The sequence below is a fragment of the Mustelus asterias genome, chromosome 2, assembly GCF_964213995.1.
Source record: "Mustelus asterias chromosome 2, sMusAst1.hap1.1, whole genome shotgun sequence".
In the NCBI taxonomy this organism is placed as follows: Eukaryota; Metazoa; Chordata; class Chondrichthyes; order Carcharhiniformes; family Triakidae; genus Mustelus; species Mustelus asterias.
In genome coordinates this window covers 165,218,586-165,233,771 of record NC_135802.1, presented here as the reverse complement: position 1 = coordinate 165,233,771, position 15,186 = coordinate 165,218,586, and positions in this window count along the sequence as shown.

Sequence of the window (15,186 nt, the reverse complement as noted above, 5' to 3'; positions counted from 1 at the left end):
AACTAAATTCAGCACAGAAAGTTTCGGTTTTCCATTTCAGTCATAATCTACTTTTAACAATATGATAGTTGTTCAGTATTGGAGCAACAAGTGTGGTGCTGAAAATAAACAATTGCAGCACGGAATTTGATTTGCACGGTGGCACAGTGGTTAGCACTGCTTCATCACAGCGCCAGAGACCCGGGTTCAATTCCCGGCTTGTGTCACTGTCTGTGTGGAGTTTGCACATTCTGCCCGTGTCTACGTGGGTTTCCTCCGGGTGCTCCGGTTTCCTCCCACAAAAGACATGCTGGTTAGGTGCATTGACTCGAACAGGCGGTGGAGTGTGGTGACTCGGGGAATTTCACAGAAACTTCATTATAGTGTTAATGTAAGCCTTACTTGTGAATAATAAATAAACTTTAACTTTTGTTGTTGGAGATTTAAAACATTTTAATGTAGTTTTTTTTATACTTTCCCTTTCTGGCTTTTCTCTACCTCTCCTTCTGTTTCTCTTTATTTCTCTCTTTCACCCTAATTTATTTTGTTTTCTATAACTGGTATTGAATCATCATAGAATCGTAGAATCCTGACAGTGCAGAAGCTGGCCATTCAGCCCATTGAGTCTGCACTGACTCTCCAACAGAGCATCTTACCCAGGCCCTATTCCCATAACCCCATCTATTTACTCCACTAATCCCCCTAACCTACACCTCTTGGGACACTAAGGGGAAATTTATCATGGCCAAACAACCTAGGCTGCACATCTTTGGACTGTGGGAGGAAACCGGAGCACCCGGAGGAAACCCACGTAGACACGGGAAGAACGTGCAAACTCCACACAGACCGTGATCCAAGGCCAGAATTGAACCCAGGTCCCTGGCGCTGTGAGGCAGCGCCGGTCGGTCATTCAATTCACTCATTGGAAGTTCAACTTCCTTTTCTATCCTTGCACAGTTAATGTCACAATCCTTCAATCTGATAGGGTACGAAATGTACTTGCTGTGTTCATTCAGGTCCCAGATAACTTATTTCCCTCACTGCTCTGTTTCCCGCTCACGCTTTCAGCAACTTCCCATGCAAAACTCTTAAAAAGAAATTCTGTACATGCAAAGTCTGGTGTAACTAAAGACAGACACCATCAGAAGTCCTGTTAGAGCAAAAATCTGGACAATGTTTAAGGAGATGTTATGCAATCAGTATCCCATATCTCTTTCCTTCATTACGACACAGAAAGCAGGGTCATAGAGTCATAGAGGTTTTCAGCATGGAAACAGGCCCTTCAGCCCAACTTGTCCATGCCGCCCTTTTTTAAAATCCCTAAGCTAATCCCAATTTCCCGCATTTGGCCCATATCCCTCTATATCCATCCTATCCATGTAACTGGCTAAATACTTTTAAAAGACAGCATTGGACCCACCTCTACCACTACCTCTGGCAGCTTGTTCCAGACACTCACCACCCTCTGGGTGAAAAAATTGCCCCTCATGGACACTTTGTATCTCTCCCCTCTCACCTTAAACCTATGCCCTCTAGTTTTAGGATGTTCCTAAATAGCTCACAAGAGCTCACAAAAAATCCTGCAACATTGGCTCCCATTGATAAAAACTGCACAGTTGCCCAAAGAGACTGAGATACCATAGTAGAACACAATACAGCAGATGATTCACCAAGGGTGTGAGAAGGTCCTTGTTCCCTGCCAGGGTCCAGTTTTATCCCAGTCTGAGGCTGTGTAACAAATTGCAAATAAACCCAGGAGAAATGCTTTATTAATAATTCAATAACAAGCAAGATATACGTGACTCCATTAGTACAACAAAACTGACAAATCACCCTTTCACTTAACCTGGTTCAATTTGTGTTTTAAATGCACAACACTTGTAGTCCCTTCCTGACAGTTTCAGTAATATCTGCGAAACTAAACAAATTAAAAATTAATTTTCCTCACTCTGGGACAGCCTGCTCTGATGAACTTTGGTAGAAGTACAAAGTGTACATTGTCGATGTCGCCAGAATGAATCTCCTCCATCCACTTAATCTCTCCCTTTAGCAAGATAGTTGGAACTGGCAGTTCAGCATGTTGGGCATTATTCCAAGCACCATTTCACAGGTTACAATGGCTCGTTCAGTTTAATTAATAAGGACTCATGGTCAATGCTGAGAGGATATTTTGCAGACATTGTATACTAATTGATGATGTCTAATCCAAGACGGCATACATGAAAAGTGAGAGGGGGAAAGTTCAAAGGAGGTGTGAAGGGCGGGTTTTTTTGCACAGGGGGTGGTAGGTGTCTGGAACTCGCTGCCAGGAGTAGTGGTACAGACAGATATGATAGGAGCATTTAAGGGGCTTTTAGATAAGCGCATGAATTTGGAAGGAACAGAGGGATATGGCAGGGGCAGACAGAAGGGATTAGTTTAATTTGGCATCGTAATTGGCACAACATGGTGGGTGGAAGGGCTTGTTCCTGTGCTGCCCTGTTCTGTGTTCTATGATGGGAAGAACTGGGTAAAACTGCAGCTGGGTATGTTTTTGTAAGTTGAAACTTAGCCAGGAAACTCAGCTTGAAATTGGATCACAGGCCCCATCAATGTTTTGTACAGGAGTTGCCAATGCCTGTTACAACTCTGCAGGCAACTTGTGCTTTGCAAATGGTGGGTGTCAACCTACTTCCCTCATCAATAGCAGCCTGATGACAAGGCATGGGGGTGTCTGTGCACTGAATGAAAATATGGAGTGTGGAGGGAGGGTATCTGTGAGGTTCGGGGAAACATTTGTTCCTCTTGGTTCCACAGGATAGTTTTCTTTAACCTAATTCTTTTTTCCAATTTACAGTAATTGGTGGCTGTGGGGGGGGACTGAAGAATTCTGAGCTGTGATGTTCCAATGCTTGGTTGGCTCACTCTGAACACATTTTTTTAGCAGATCCTTCAAAAGGTTCTGAGCTCTTCGAGGGTCCAAATCTCTTGAATAGGCTGCCAGTTAGCTATGAGGCCTCAAAGAATGGGCCTGAGTAAATTAGTGGCAGCAATTGATTGCAAACTGATTGTCCGTGCATCATTTTCACTGCTGCATTGTAAATGTTACACAATTGCACGCTGGAAATGGCTGCAAAGCACAGAACCCTCGGCCCTAGCAGGCCAAGTATCAACTCATTCACAGATTGTGCAAAGTCTTCCCATTAGCTGGGCTTCAATGCATGTTGTTATTGAGTACAATAATACAGCTGGTCAATCCAGTCATTCATAGAAGAAGAAAATCATAGAAACCCTACAGTGCAGAAAGAGGCCATTTGGCCCATCGAGTCTGCACCGACCACAATCCCACCCAGGCCCTACCCCCATATCCCTACATATTTACCCACTAATCCCTCTAACCTACGCATCTCAGGACTCTAAGGGGCAATTTTTAGCATGGCCAATTAACCTAACCCGCATATCTTTGGACCAATTACCTACTCATTGAGGACACATTCTTTGAGTTATTAATAATTTCTCATCATTGTATCTTAGAAGAGCGATTTTGCATTGTTTTCCTTTGGTAAAGCTTGGTAGAAAGTAGACAAGCTGAATAAATTGTTGCTATGTATCACCGATGAAATAAAGAGATGTAAAGTTATTTTAATTCCATTTTAAAGTGAAACTTCAGAATAAATAACTTGCTTTATCTTTTAACATTACAAAACAGAGGTAATTTAATAAGTTTGAATGAATTGTATTTGTACATTAATGCCAAAATCTTCAATCTTGCAATCAATGGTGCACCCTCTCCACAGGTTTCCCAGCGACAAGAGGTGTGGTCAACAGGAAACCCCCCTCGACAACAGCGGGACAATAAGATCCCGCCACCATCAAGCAGCACGCCACCTCCCGCCACCGGAAAACACCCTGCAGAGACGGATAAAAATCCTGCCCTTGATATGTTTCAAAAATGAAGCTTGCAGCAGCTGTTTTTTGGTCTTTGGGATCAAGTGAGGTTTATGATGTGATCTGTTCTCTTTATCATCTCAAGGAATCATTCAATACTCCAAGATAAATATTATGGGAAAGTGAAACAGTTTTCATTTTCTTTTATTGAATACGAGGAGATTCCTATCCCTGCCATTGAGCTGGCTGGGTCAGGAGTACTGCCGTGGGCTCACTGCCAACATCCTTATCCCACATTGGTTAAAATTGCTGGTGGTGAGAAAGGGGGTAGGAATCCAGATTTGGGTGCCAATTCTAAATGGCTCCTGAGTCACCCCCAACTCTGGGTAAATCCAGCCCTAAATCTGCATCCTCTATGCATTCATCTACATTCGTGAGATTTGGACAATATATACTGGACAGAGAAAAGTTTCCATCTTCATGGTCTCAGCTGTATCCTCAGCATTTCTTGGAGGACAAGGTCACCAATTTACTGTCTTGGTGTGTGTCATTCCATTAGCCTATACTCATTGACATCTGCACTGGCTCAGCTGCCTTTCTTTGGGTTGATGACTGCTACCCAGGTACCATCTGTACAGTCAACTTGCCACTGGGTCACAAACTCCTGGGTGCACATACTTCTGTCACAAAAGACATTGACGCTGACAACTTGGAAACAGTTGCTAATGGCTATGAGTTCAGGATGCTGAATGTTGGACAGACATTGGAAAGGGGTGAGCAGAAATAAAATGCTCAGCTAGTCGAGGAGGGGACCCAGAGAGAAAGCAGGCCAATGAATCGTGCACCTTCTTGGCTTACTGTCTCTCCCTGCCTGCAGCAAATGTCATGATGTGGAGATGCCGGCATTGGACTGGGGTAAGCACAGTAAGAAGTCTCACAACACCAGGTTAAAGTCCAACAGGTTTATTTGGTAGCAAATACCATAAGCTTTCGGAGCAATGCTCCTTCGTCAGATGGATCAGTATTCTGTAATTTGATTTCTGTGTCTGTGCCCTGTTTGAGAACAGAGACCACTCCATCTGACGAAGGAGCATTGCTCCGAAAGCTTATGGTATTTGCTACCAAATAAACCTGTTGGACTTTAACCTGGTGTTGTGAGACTTCTTACTGCAGCAAATGTGTCAGAGACTGCCATGCCAGAATGAGGCTCCTGAATCACACCAGATGAAGCTAACACTGAATGAACCACCATGGCGCAAACCATTGTCCTACAAGGTATAAAGCTGCCACCACAATCTGTCTTTAGTGATATTGGTTGAACATAATTTGATGAATCATTAACATTCGACCTCCCAAAGTCAGCAACAGTCCCCAAGTTATCTAAATTTATCATTATCTTTCAAATTTCTGGTAATGTGCTATTTTAATAGTCTTTAATCTATTTAGTTTATTATTCTACCTCATTACCTAACCAGAACTAGCCGTTACACTTACACTTTCCAGGAATGGGAATCAGAGAAAATGTTCCCTATGTTTATATTTTTGTGTGAACCTTTTTCCAAAATTCAGCATCACCATCTTCGATATAAAGAGAGCAAACCACCTTGAGCTCTTGGCGTACTGACTGATTCGAGAATTAAACCAGTCACTGGCACAATGGTCTTGTCCACTGTTAGTTGAAGAGACAAAAATTGGGTCCAACCTATGCTCATTTTATAAATGATATTTTGCAGAGTAAATGGGCATCATTAAAAGGCTATCTGATCATTCTAATTACATTTTATGTCATTTCCTTCGAGCAGGTGAATATTTCAATACTTTGCCTATTATGATTCCATTTGCTTGTCATTGACTTTGCAGCAACAGACTATTCAATACAAAAGAGCTGAATGATTTTTGTTCATCTGCTGTAAATAGTTTTACATTAGGATAATGACAAGACATTGGTTTCGTTTGAACTCAATATTTGTTTATTAGTTTCCTGTTATTATCGTTAGTTTTGTGCTGTTATCTGTTTTTCCATTAACGGCGTTACATTCGGAACTCTCCTCAGTGTCAAAGAACAAAGAACAAAGAACAGTACAGCACAGGAAACAGGCCCTTCGGCCCTCCAAGCCTGTGCCGCTCCTTGGTCCAACTAGACCAATCGTTTGTATCCCTCCATTCCCAGGCTGCTCATGTGACTATCCAGGTAAGTCTTAAACGATCTCAGCGTGCCTGCCTCCACCACCCTACTTGGCAGCGCATTCCAGGCCCCCACCACCCTCTGTGTAAAAAAAGTCCCTCTGATGTCTGAGTTATACTTCGCCCCTCTCAGCTTGAGCCCGTGACCCCTCGTGATCGTCACCTCTGACCTGGGAAAAAGCTTCCCACTGTTCACCCTATCTATACCCCTCATAATCTTGTATACCTCTTTTAGATCTCCCCTCATTCTCCGTCTTTCCAAGGAGAACAACCCCAGTCTACCCAATCTCTCTTCATAGCTAAGACCCTCCATACCAGGCAACATCCTGGTAAACCTTCTCTGCACTCTCTCCAATGCCTCCACGTCCTTCTGGTAGTGCGGCGACCAGAACTGGACGCAGTACTCCAAATGTGGCCTAACCAGCGTTCTACACAGCTGCATCATCAGACTCCAGCTTTTATACTCTATACCCCGTCCTATAAAGGCAAGCATACCATATGCCTTCTTCACCACCTTCTCCACCTGTGTTGCCACCTTCAAGGATTTGTGGACTTGCACACCTAGGTCCCTCTGTGTTTCTATACTCCTGATGACTCTGCCATTTATTGTACAACTCCTCCCTACATTATTTCTTCCAAAATGCATCACTTCGCATTTATCCGGATTAAATTCCATCTGCCACCTCTCCGCCCAATTTTCCAGCCTATCTATATCCTGCTGTATTGCCCGACAATGCTCTTCGCTATCCGCAATTCCAGCCATCTTCATGTCATCCGCAAACTTGCTGATTACACCAGTTACACCTTCTTCCAAATCATTTATATATATCACAAATAGCAGAGGTCCTAGTACAGAGCCCTGCGGAACACCACTGGTCACAGACCTCCAGCCGGAAAAAGACCCTTCGACCACTACCCTCTGTCTCCTATGGCCAAGCCAGTTCTCCACCCATCTAGCCACTTCTCCTTGTATCCCATGAGCCTTAACCTTCTTAACCAACCTGCCATGTGGGACTTTGTCAAATGCCTTACTGAAATCCATATAGACGACATCCACGGCCCTTCCTTCATCAACCGTTTTTGTCACTTCCTCAAAAAACTCCACCAAATTTGTAAGGCACGACCTCCCTCTTACAAAACCATGCTGTCTGTCACTAATGGGATTGTTCCGTTCTAAATGCACATACATCCTGTCTCTAAGAATCCTCTCCAACAACTTCCCTACCACGGACGTCAAGCTCACCGACCTATAATTTCCTGGGTTATCCCTGCTACCCTTCTTAAACAACGGGCTAGTCACAACCTAGTAGTCACACACTTGTTTTGTTTCAATATTTTCCAGTGTTTTCGGGTGACGAGCAATGGGAGGTCATCACGATGTTTCATAGAATCCATATAGTGCAGGAGGAGGCCATTTGGCCCATCGAGTCTGCACCGACAACAACCCCACCAAGATCCTATCTCCGCAATCCCACTTATCTACCCTGCCAATCCACCTGATACTAAAGGCCAATTTAGCATGGGCAATCCACCTAACCTGTGCATCTTTGGATTGTGGAAGGAAACTGGAGCACCCGGAAGAAACCCATGCAGACACGGGGAGAACATGCAAACTCAACTACTCACCTCCACGCCTGCCCGCCAAAAGGAAGATATTTCTCAGAATGAGAGCAGATTCAATGTTAACGTTGCATTAACTCTGCAGCTGTTTTGAGAACTGATGCTCAAGAATACTCAGCATGGCTTTGTCAAGGGCAGATCGTGCCTTACGAGCCTGGTGGAGTTCTTCGAAAATGTGACTAAACACATTGACGAAGGGAAGGCGGTAGATGTGGATTATATGGATTTTAGCAAGGCGTTCGATAAGGTCCCCCATGCAAGGCTTCTAGAAAAAGTGAGAGGGCATGGGATCCAAGGGGCTGCTGCCCGGTGGATCCAGAACTGGCTTGCCCAAAGGAGGCAGAGAGTGGGTATAGATGGGTCTTTTTCTAAATGGAGGTCGGTCACCAGTGGTGTGCCCCAGGGATCTGTTCTGGGACCCTTGCTGTTTGTCATTTTCATAAATGACCTGGATGAGGAAGCGGAGGGATGGGTTGGTAAGTTTGCCGACGACACGAAGGTTGGTGGGGTTGTGGATAGTCTGGAGGGATGTCAGAAGTTACAGAGGGACATAGGTAGGATACAAGACTGGGCGGACAAGTGGCAGATGGACTTCAACCCAGATAAATGCGTTGTGGTCCATTTTGGTAGGTCAAATGGGATGAAGGAGTACAATATAAAGGGAAAGACTCTTAGTACTGTAGAGGATCAGAAGGACCTGACTCTGAAATCAGCCCCGCAGGTGGAGGAGGTGGTTAAGAAGGCATATGGTGTGCTGGCCTTTATCAATTGAGGGATTGAGTTTAGGAGTCCGGGGATAATGATGCAGCTATATAAGACCCTCGTCAGACCCCACTTGGGGTACTGTGCTCAGTTCTGGTCGCCTCACTATAGGAAGGATGTGGAAAAGATTGAAAGGGTGCAGAGGAGATTTACAAGGATGTTGCCTGGATTGAGTGGCATGCCTTATGAGGATAGGCTGAGGGAGCTCGGTCTTTTCTCCTTGGAGAGACGAAGGATGAGAGGAGACCTAATAGAGGTGTATAAGATGTTGAGAGGCATAGATTGTTTGGACTCTCAGAGGCTTTTTCCCAGGGTGGAAATGTCTGCTACAAGAGGACACAGGTTTAGGGTGCTGGGCGGTAGGTACAGGGGAGATGTTAGGGGTAAGTTTTTCACACAGAGGGTGGTGGGCGAGTGGAATCGGCTGCTGTCAGTGGTGGTGGAGGCGAACTCAATAGGGTCTTTTAAGAGACTCCTGGATGAGTACATGGAGTGTAATAGGATGGAGGGTTATAGGTAGGTCTAGAAGGTAGGGATGTGTTCGGCACAACTTGTGGGCCAAAGGGCCTGTTTGTGCTGTAGTTTTTCTATGTTTCTATGTTTCTAACTGGACTTCAGTTAAATAGGACCATGGGCATTAATTCAGAGTTCAACAACAGGAAACCCATCCAATCAACAGCATTATAAATCCAAGAGTGCCTAGGTCTCGATGTGTCGAAGTGGATATGTGTTTGGGCTGAATTTTATGGTCCCGTCATAGAGGAAAACTGTGGTGAACCATTCAAAATCTATTGACCTCGGCGGGAGTGGAAAATCCCACTGCTGGAAAATTCCACCTGTCTTCAGAGGTATGCGGCAGGAAAGTACATTTGAAACCAGCAATGGATTGTTGTAAAATCCCACCCCACCCATGTCCTGTAATGAAGAAAATCAGCGGACAGTATCCAGTCTGACCTCGACTTGTCTCCAGATCTTCATCTCTCTTAGATGGGCTTCATGTCACTCAATTGTATTCAAGAAGATGTCTCAACTTCTCAAGGACAATAAGTACCATCCCTGTACCCATCCTGTGAGCGAGTTAATTTAAAAAAAGCCCATGTGTTGACATTTTTCCTATTTGGCATCCAGAGAATTTTGCCATGCATTTCTGTTCAGCATATAAAGAATCTTGGATATTAAACTTCAATATTAGCCACGGTTGAGTGGAGCATGCTAACCTCTACACCAGGAGGTTTTACTTAATCTAGGTTGACATTTTAGTGCTTTACTGAGGGAGTCCTGGAATGTCTTTTGGAAGAGCAAGTTAAATTGGGTCCCCATCTTTCTTTTCAATTGGACACTTTCATGGTATGAGTGGCAGATGAGCAGGTGAATGCTCCTGTGCCCTGGCTTCCTGTCACCTGACAGTTACTAACAGAATCCCTCATTTGTATCATTGCTTTTTGTGGGACCAAGGTCATGCTGATTGTCTGCTGGATTTCCTGATCTTACCGCAATGATTACACTTCAATAGCACTTTAATAGATGTGACTTTGAGACATTATAGTGGCAATTTTCCCCAAAATATTTGAAGAGCTGAACTTGCGCAAAAATTGGAGTAAATCCCGTGGGACTTCCAAAATGAATTTCCCACACTCTGTGCACTGCAGAGGTTACTAGCATGAATAACATTAATAATTAGGGGGTGGGGCCTACTTCCACTCGAGAGGTCAGCAGCATAGCACTAAGCGGGCCACTGAGCATGTGCAATCTGTCACTGTGGAGATTGGCGCATACGCAGTAGCCCACACTGCTGGCCTCCGCTTGAGTCTCTCGGCCCATTGCGCTTCTTTAGCAGTGCAGCGGGCTGGGAAAATAACCCCCCCATGATGTTGTGAAAGGCACTAGATTAATTTAAGTTACTTTCTCTTTAAAACGTTATACAGTCAAAATGTGGAGAACGTGATCCTTCCAACAATATTGATTCGATCACTAACATCAGGAAAATAAGCAATGGGCACTGATGAAATGAAGAGAAAGGACATCAAGTCAAGGGGATAGGAGAAGGAGAGAATAAATCTCAGAGAGTGTACATTTGTGTTCAAGAGACTGTGAATATGTCTGTGACTGCCAGAAAGCCCATGGGATGTACTATGTGGGAGAGAGATAATGCAGGAGAGTGCTATAACAAGAAAATAACAATGCATATCTTTCAGTTCTCATCTCCATATTCTGCATTACATTCCATGTGAGTTTTAGATTCTGTGGTGAGCTGGGAAGTTTTGCTTTAATAAAATCCTGTGTGTACAATTTGATTATGGCCTTCTAGTCCAATTTGAGAATCTCATAAACTCTGAGGAGACAGCAAAGTAATTGAATAGGATATTTAATTTTCATTCATCCATGGTAATATTGCAGTTAGGACAATATTCCATCCTTTATTGAGTGTAAAGTAAATTATTTTGGTTAATACCTGCAAAATGTATTGATCTGCTCCAAATAATTGGCCCCATTCCAAGTCAACCTTTTTTAAATGTTGGTTAACTGGGTTACAAACAGATCAGGAAACCAGCCAGAATGCTGAGCGATTTCCGAAACAGATTACTGACTATCTCAGACAAATAGTTTATATATTTTCATGATATGACATGCATGTTTTTCCCACAATGGTACACACTCCATTTCTCCAAGTCTAGAACAACCAATCTTAAAATGGAGTCAAGTGTGCTCAGGGATATATCTGAGCCATTGTTCAACACCATACTTTTCCAACATCACTGAAGGTATATGTAGATTTTTCTTTAAAAAAAGCAAAGCTATTTAAACATCGCTACAGCATTAGTGTTCATCCTTCCATCATTTCAACCATATTTCTGGTTTCTGTCACCTCATTCCACTGAAGATTTCCCTTGTTTGCTGCCATCCCCAGAAAGGTACAACTCTTCCTAAACCGTAAGTTGCAATACTGAGACAGATTTTCACTGATTACTTTCTTCTCCACATTAAACATTTTAATGATCGCTTGTGCGTTCAATTTTGTGATATGATAAAATCTGTAACTGCATCAAATATTTCCAACTGATTAAATATGTAATGCTCGGAGTTAATACTTGCATTTGTGTGATCAATGGTTCACTGCATTGGCAAGCATTAAGTAGCCTGTGAAACAGTAAAACAGTTTCACTCGCTGTCTGCATCTTTTCCATGATGTGGAGATGCCAGCATTGGACTGGGGTAAGCACAGTAAGAAGTCTCACAACATCAGGTTAAAGTCCAACAGGTTTATTTGGCAGCACAAGCTTTCGGAGTCTTGCCTGAGACTCCGAAAGCTAGTGCTGCCAAATAAACATGTTTGATTTTAACCTGGTGTTGTGAGACTTCTTACTGTGCATGCTTTCCACCAGGGCTACTTGTTCCACCAGCTTCTTGTTTTTTTTTTTCGGGACATCATAAATCAAAAGCAGGAAAAGGCTGTTGTGATATCAGGGAATATTGTGGACATTCGGCATACTGCTCCATTTCACAGTGGGACACTCATAATAATGAGAACAGGGGTGTGCCTGAGGAGGTTTGGGTTTAGCAGCAAGACTGTGACAGGTCCGTGCTTTATTGAAGATCTCCAGGGACACTGCTGACGGTTATCAAGTGCCGGAATTCTCCAGCCTCGCCTGTGGTTGGGATTATCCAGTCCCGCTGCTGTGAACAGAGACAAGGCTATGGGCCAAGTGCTGGTAGATGGGATTAGATGGGAGTTCAGGTGTTTCTCCCGTGTCCGTGCAGAGTTGATGGGCCGAATGGCCTCTTTTGCACTGTATGATTCTATGATTTGTCTGAGCGCTAAATTCTCTGTTCTCGCTGGTGGCAGTAGCAGGACATGCAAGATTGGAGAATTCTGCGCAATTTCTTTCAGACAATCTTTAGAGATTAGGGAGCTTGGAGGTTGGCACAAGGGACATTTGGAGTGTTGGGCACTATGTTCTCGTAAATTTGTAGGTTTGTCTGTCCCATTCAGAAAGGTTATTTGGCAAAACCAATAAACTCAACACCTTCACTACAGCAGCAAAATGAAATCTCAGCTCAACTTAACAAAACTGTTCATTTTCCCAGTTAGGGACATCACCCTTGCCTTTGGCCATTTTCAGAATCTTGGACAGGATACTGGCCCCATATCACAGGGTCATATGAACAGTAAAGGCCTTTTAGCCTATCATCGCTATGCTAGCTCTCTCTGAAAGAGCTATCTAGTTACACACAGCCCAACCCTCTTCACTTGTCAGCTCTGATAAAGGGTCATCCAGACTTAAAATGTTGGCTCTATTCTCTCTCCACAGATGCTGTCAGACCTGCTGACAGCATCTGTCTGTTAATACTAAATCTGCTTTGACCCCACTTTCAGACAATGGATTCCATTTCACAATTCACTGCATAAGGAGTGTGACCCTAAAATCAGAAGCCGGTCACTTAGGAGGGAACTCAGGAAATACTTTGCCACATGAACCAAATGGTGGGCATCTAGAACTCTGTCCTGAAAGAAAATGATGTGGAGATGCCGGCGTTGGACTGGGGTAAACACAGTAAGAAGTTTAACAACACCAGGTTAAAGTCCAACAGGTTTATTTGGTAGCAAAAGCCACACAAGCTTTCGGAGCTCTAAGCCCCTTCTTGCAATTCGGCCAACATTGTCTACCTGATACGCTGCAAGGATGTCCCGAGGCATGGTACATTGGGGAAACTATGCAGACGCTGCGACAACGGATGAATGAACACCGCTCGACAATCACCAGGCAAGACTGTTCTCTTCCTGTTGGGGAGCACTTCAGCGGTCACGGGCATTCGGCCTCTGATATTCGGGTAAGCGTTCTCCAAGGCGGCCTTCGCGACACACGACAGCGCAGAGTCGCTGAGCAGAAACTGATAGCCAAGTTCCGCACACACGAGGACGGCCTCAACTGGGATATTGGGTTCATGTCACACTATTTGTAACTCCCACAGTTGCGTGGACCTGCAGAGTTTCACTGGCTGTCTTGTCTGGAGACAATACACATCTTTTTAGCCTGTCTTGATGCTCTCTCCACTCACATTGTTTTGTTTCTTAAAGACTTGATTAGTTGTAAGTATTCGCATTCCAACCATTATTCATGTAAATTGAGTCTGTGTCTTTATAAGTTCTGTTTGTGAACAGAATTCCCACTCACCTGAAGAAGGGGCTTAGAGCTCCGAAAGCTTGTATGGCTTTTGCTACCAAATAAACCTGTTGGACTTTAACCTGGTGTTGTTAAACTTCTTACTGAAAGAAAATCGCAGAATTTGGGTCAGTTGATATTTTCTGCTCGAGCATTGATGGATTTTTGTTATTTTAGACTGTAAATAGGCAGAGCACAATGGTGGTGAAATGGAGCTAGGTATAGATCAGCTCAAATCTAGTAAAACATGCTGAAGGGATTGAATGGCCTTCCCCTGTCCACATGATGCCCTGTATTTAAAAATAAATCATCTAATCCCTCTGTTAATTCTTTTGGTAATGATCACAAATTTATTTCCTTCAGTGACCAACTCACATACAATGACAATAGATTTTCCCAATTAATTTTATCAAAATCTCTGACCGTTTGGATCATATCTTCTGTTCCCTGTCTTTGTTCTGATGAAGAGACCTAGTTACTCTCTTTGTATTGGAAGCTTTTTATCATTGAAGTCACCTTAGTAAATCTCTGCTGAAACATCTCTATAACATTTATCTTCCCATGGCCTTGAGCATCTTCCTAAATAAGGCATCAAAACTAGCAGCAACCATCTGATGGTGCTGAATGGTCAATGGTCTTAAGAGATTTAGCATTGTTTCTGAAGTAAAAGCAAAATACTGCAATGCTGAAAATCTGAAGTAAAAAACAGAAAATCCTGAAAAAACTTAACCGGGCTGGCAGCATCTGTGGGGATAGAAATAGAGTGAACATTTCGAGTCCAATATGACTCTTTTACAGAGGTGAAGAGAGGGACAATTGTGATATGTCTTGAAGAGAGTGGGGTGAAGCAAAATAGGTCAGGTACAGGTGGAAGCTAAGAAGATACTTGACAAAGCGAACATGGACATAAGGCAAAGATAGTGTTAAAGATAATGTTAAAGATGAAGGAAGGTGCTAATAGGGGTATGAAGGTATGATCATTGAATGTGTGAATAGCAGAACAAGGGTCAAAGGCCTCTGAAAACAAAACATAAGAACAGGTTACAGGCTGGCCCTGTGGAGGGAGGGGATTGGAAAAAAAAATTCCTAAAGCCCCCCCCCCACCCCCCTCATTTAGCTCAGATTAAATACTATATAGAGGCAAAAGGTCTTTAGTTTAGAAAGGCGTCATGTGTCGGCACAGACTTGGTGGGCCGAAGGGCCTGTTCCTGTGCTGTACCTTTCTTTGTTCTTTGTGAAATCAGTTGTATTTTGGTAATGGGTGAACTGTCTCTTGTTACAGCTCCAGATGTAAAGCTGCAAAGCAGCACCTGTAATCAATGCCACAGTGAGTCAACAAGTAACACTGAAATTCCACCAACGCACAGTGCACGTACATCTTATTGTAATGAACATTGCAGAACAGTTATGGGATCCATCAAACAATGCAGAGGTTAATTTGCTGGGAATGCTATCTACACAGCTGTGTTTATCCAGGTCACATTAAAAATGTAATCATTCAGTGCAGGGAACCTGACAAGTTTTCATATGTAACAAACCTGGCGGGTATTTTTTTTTAGGGTGAAATCTTTGAACATTACCCTGAGAATGTTTGCATGCCGCACAGATGAAG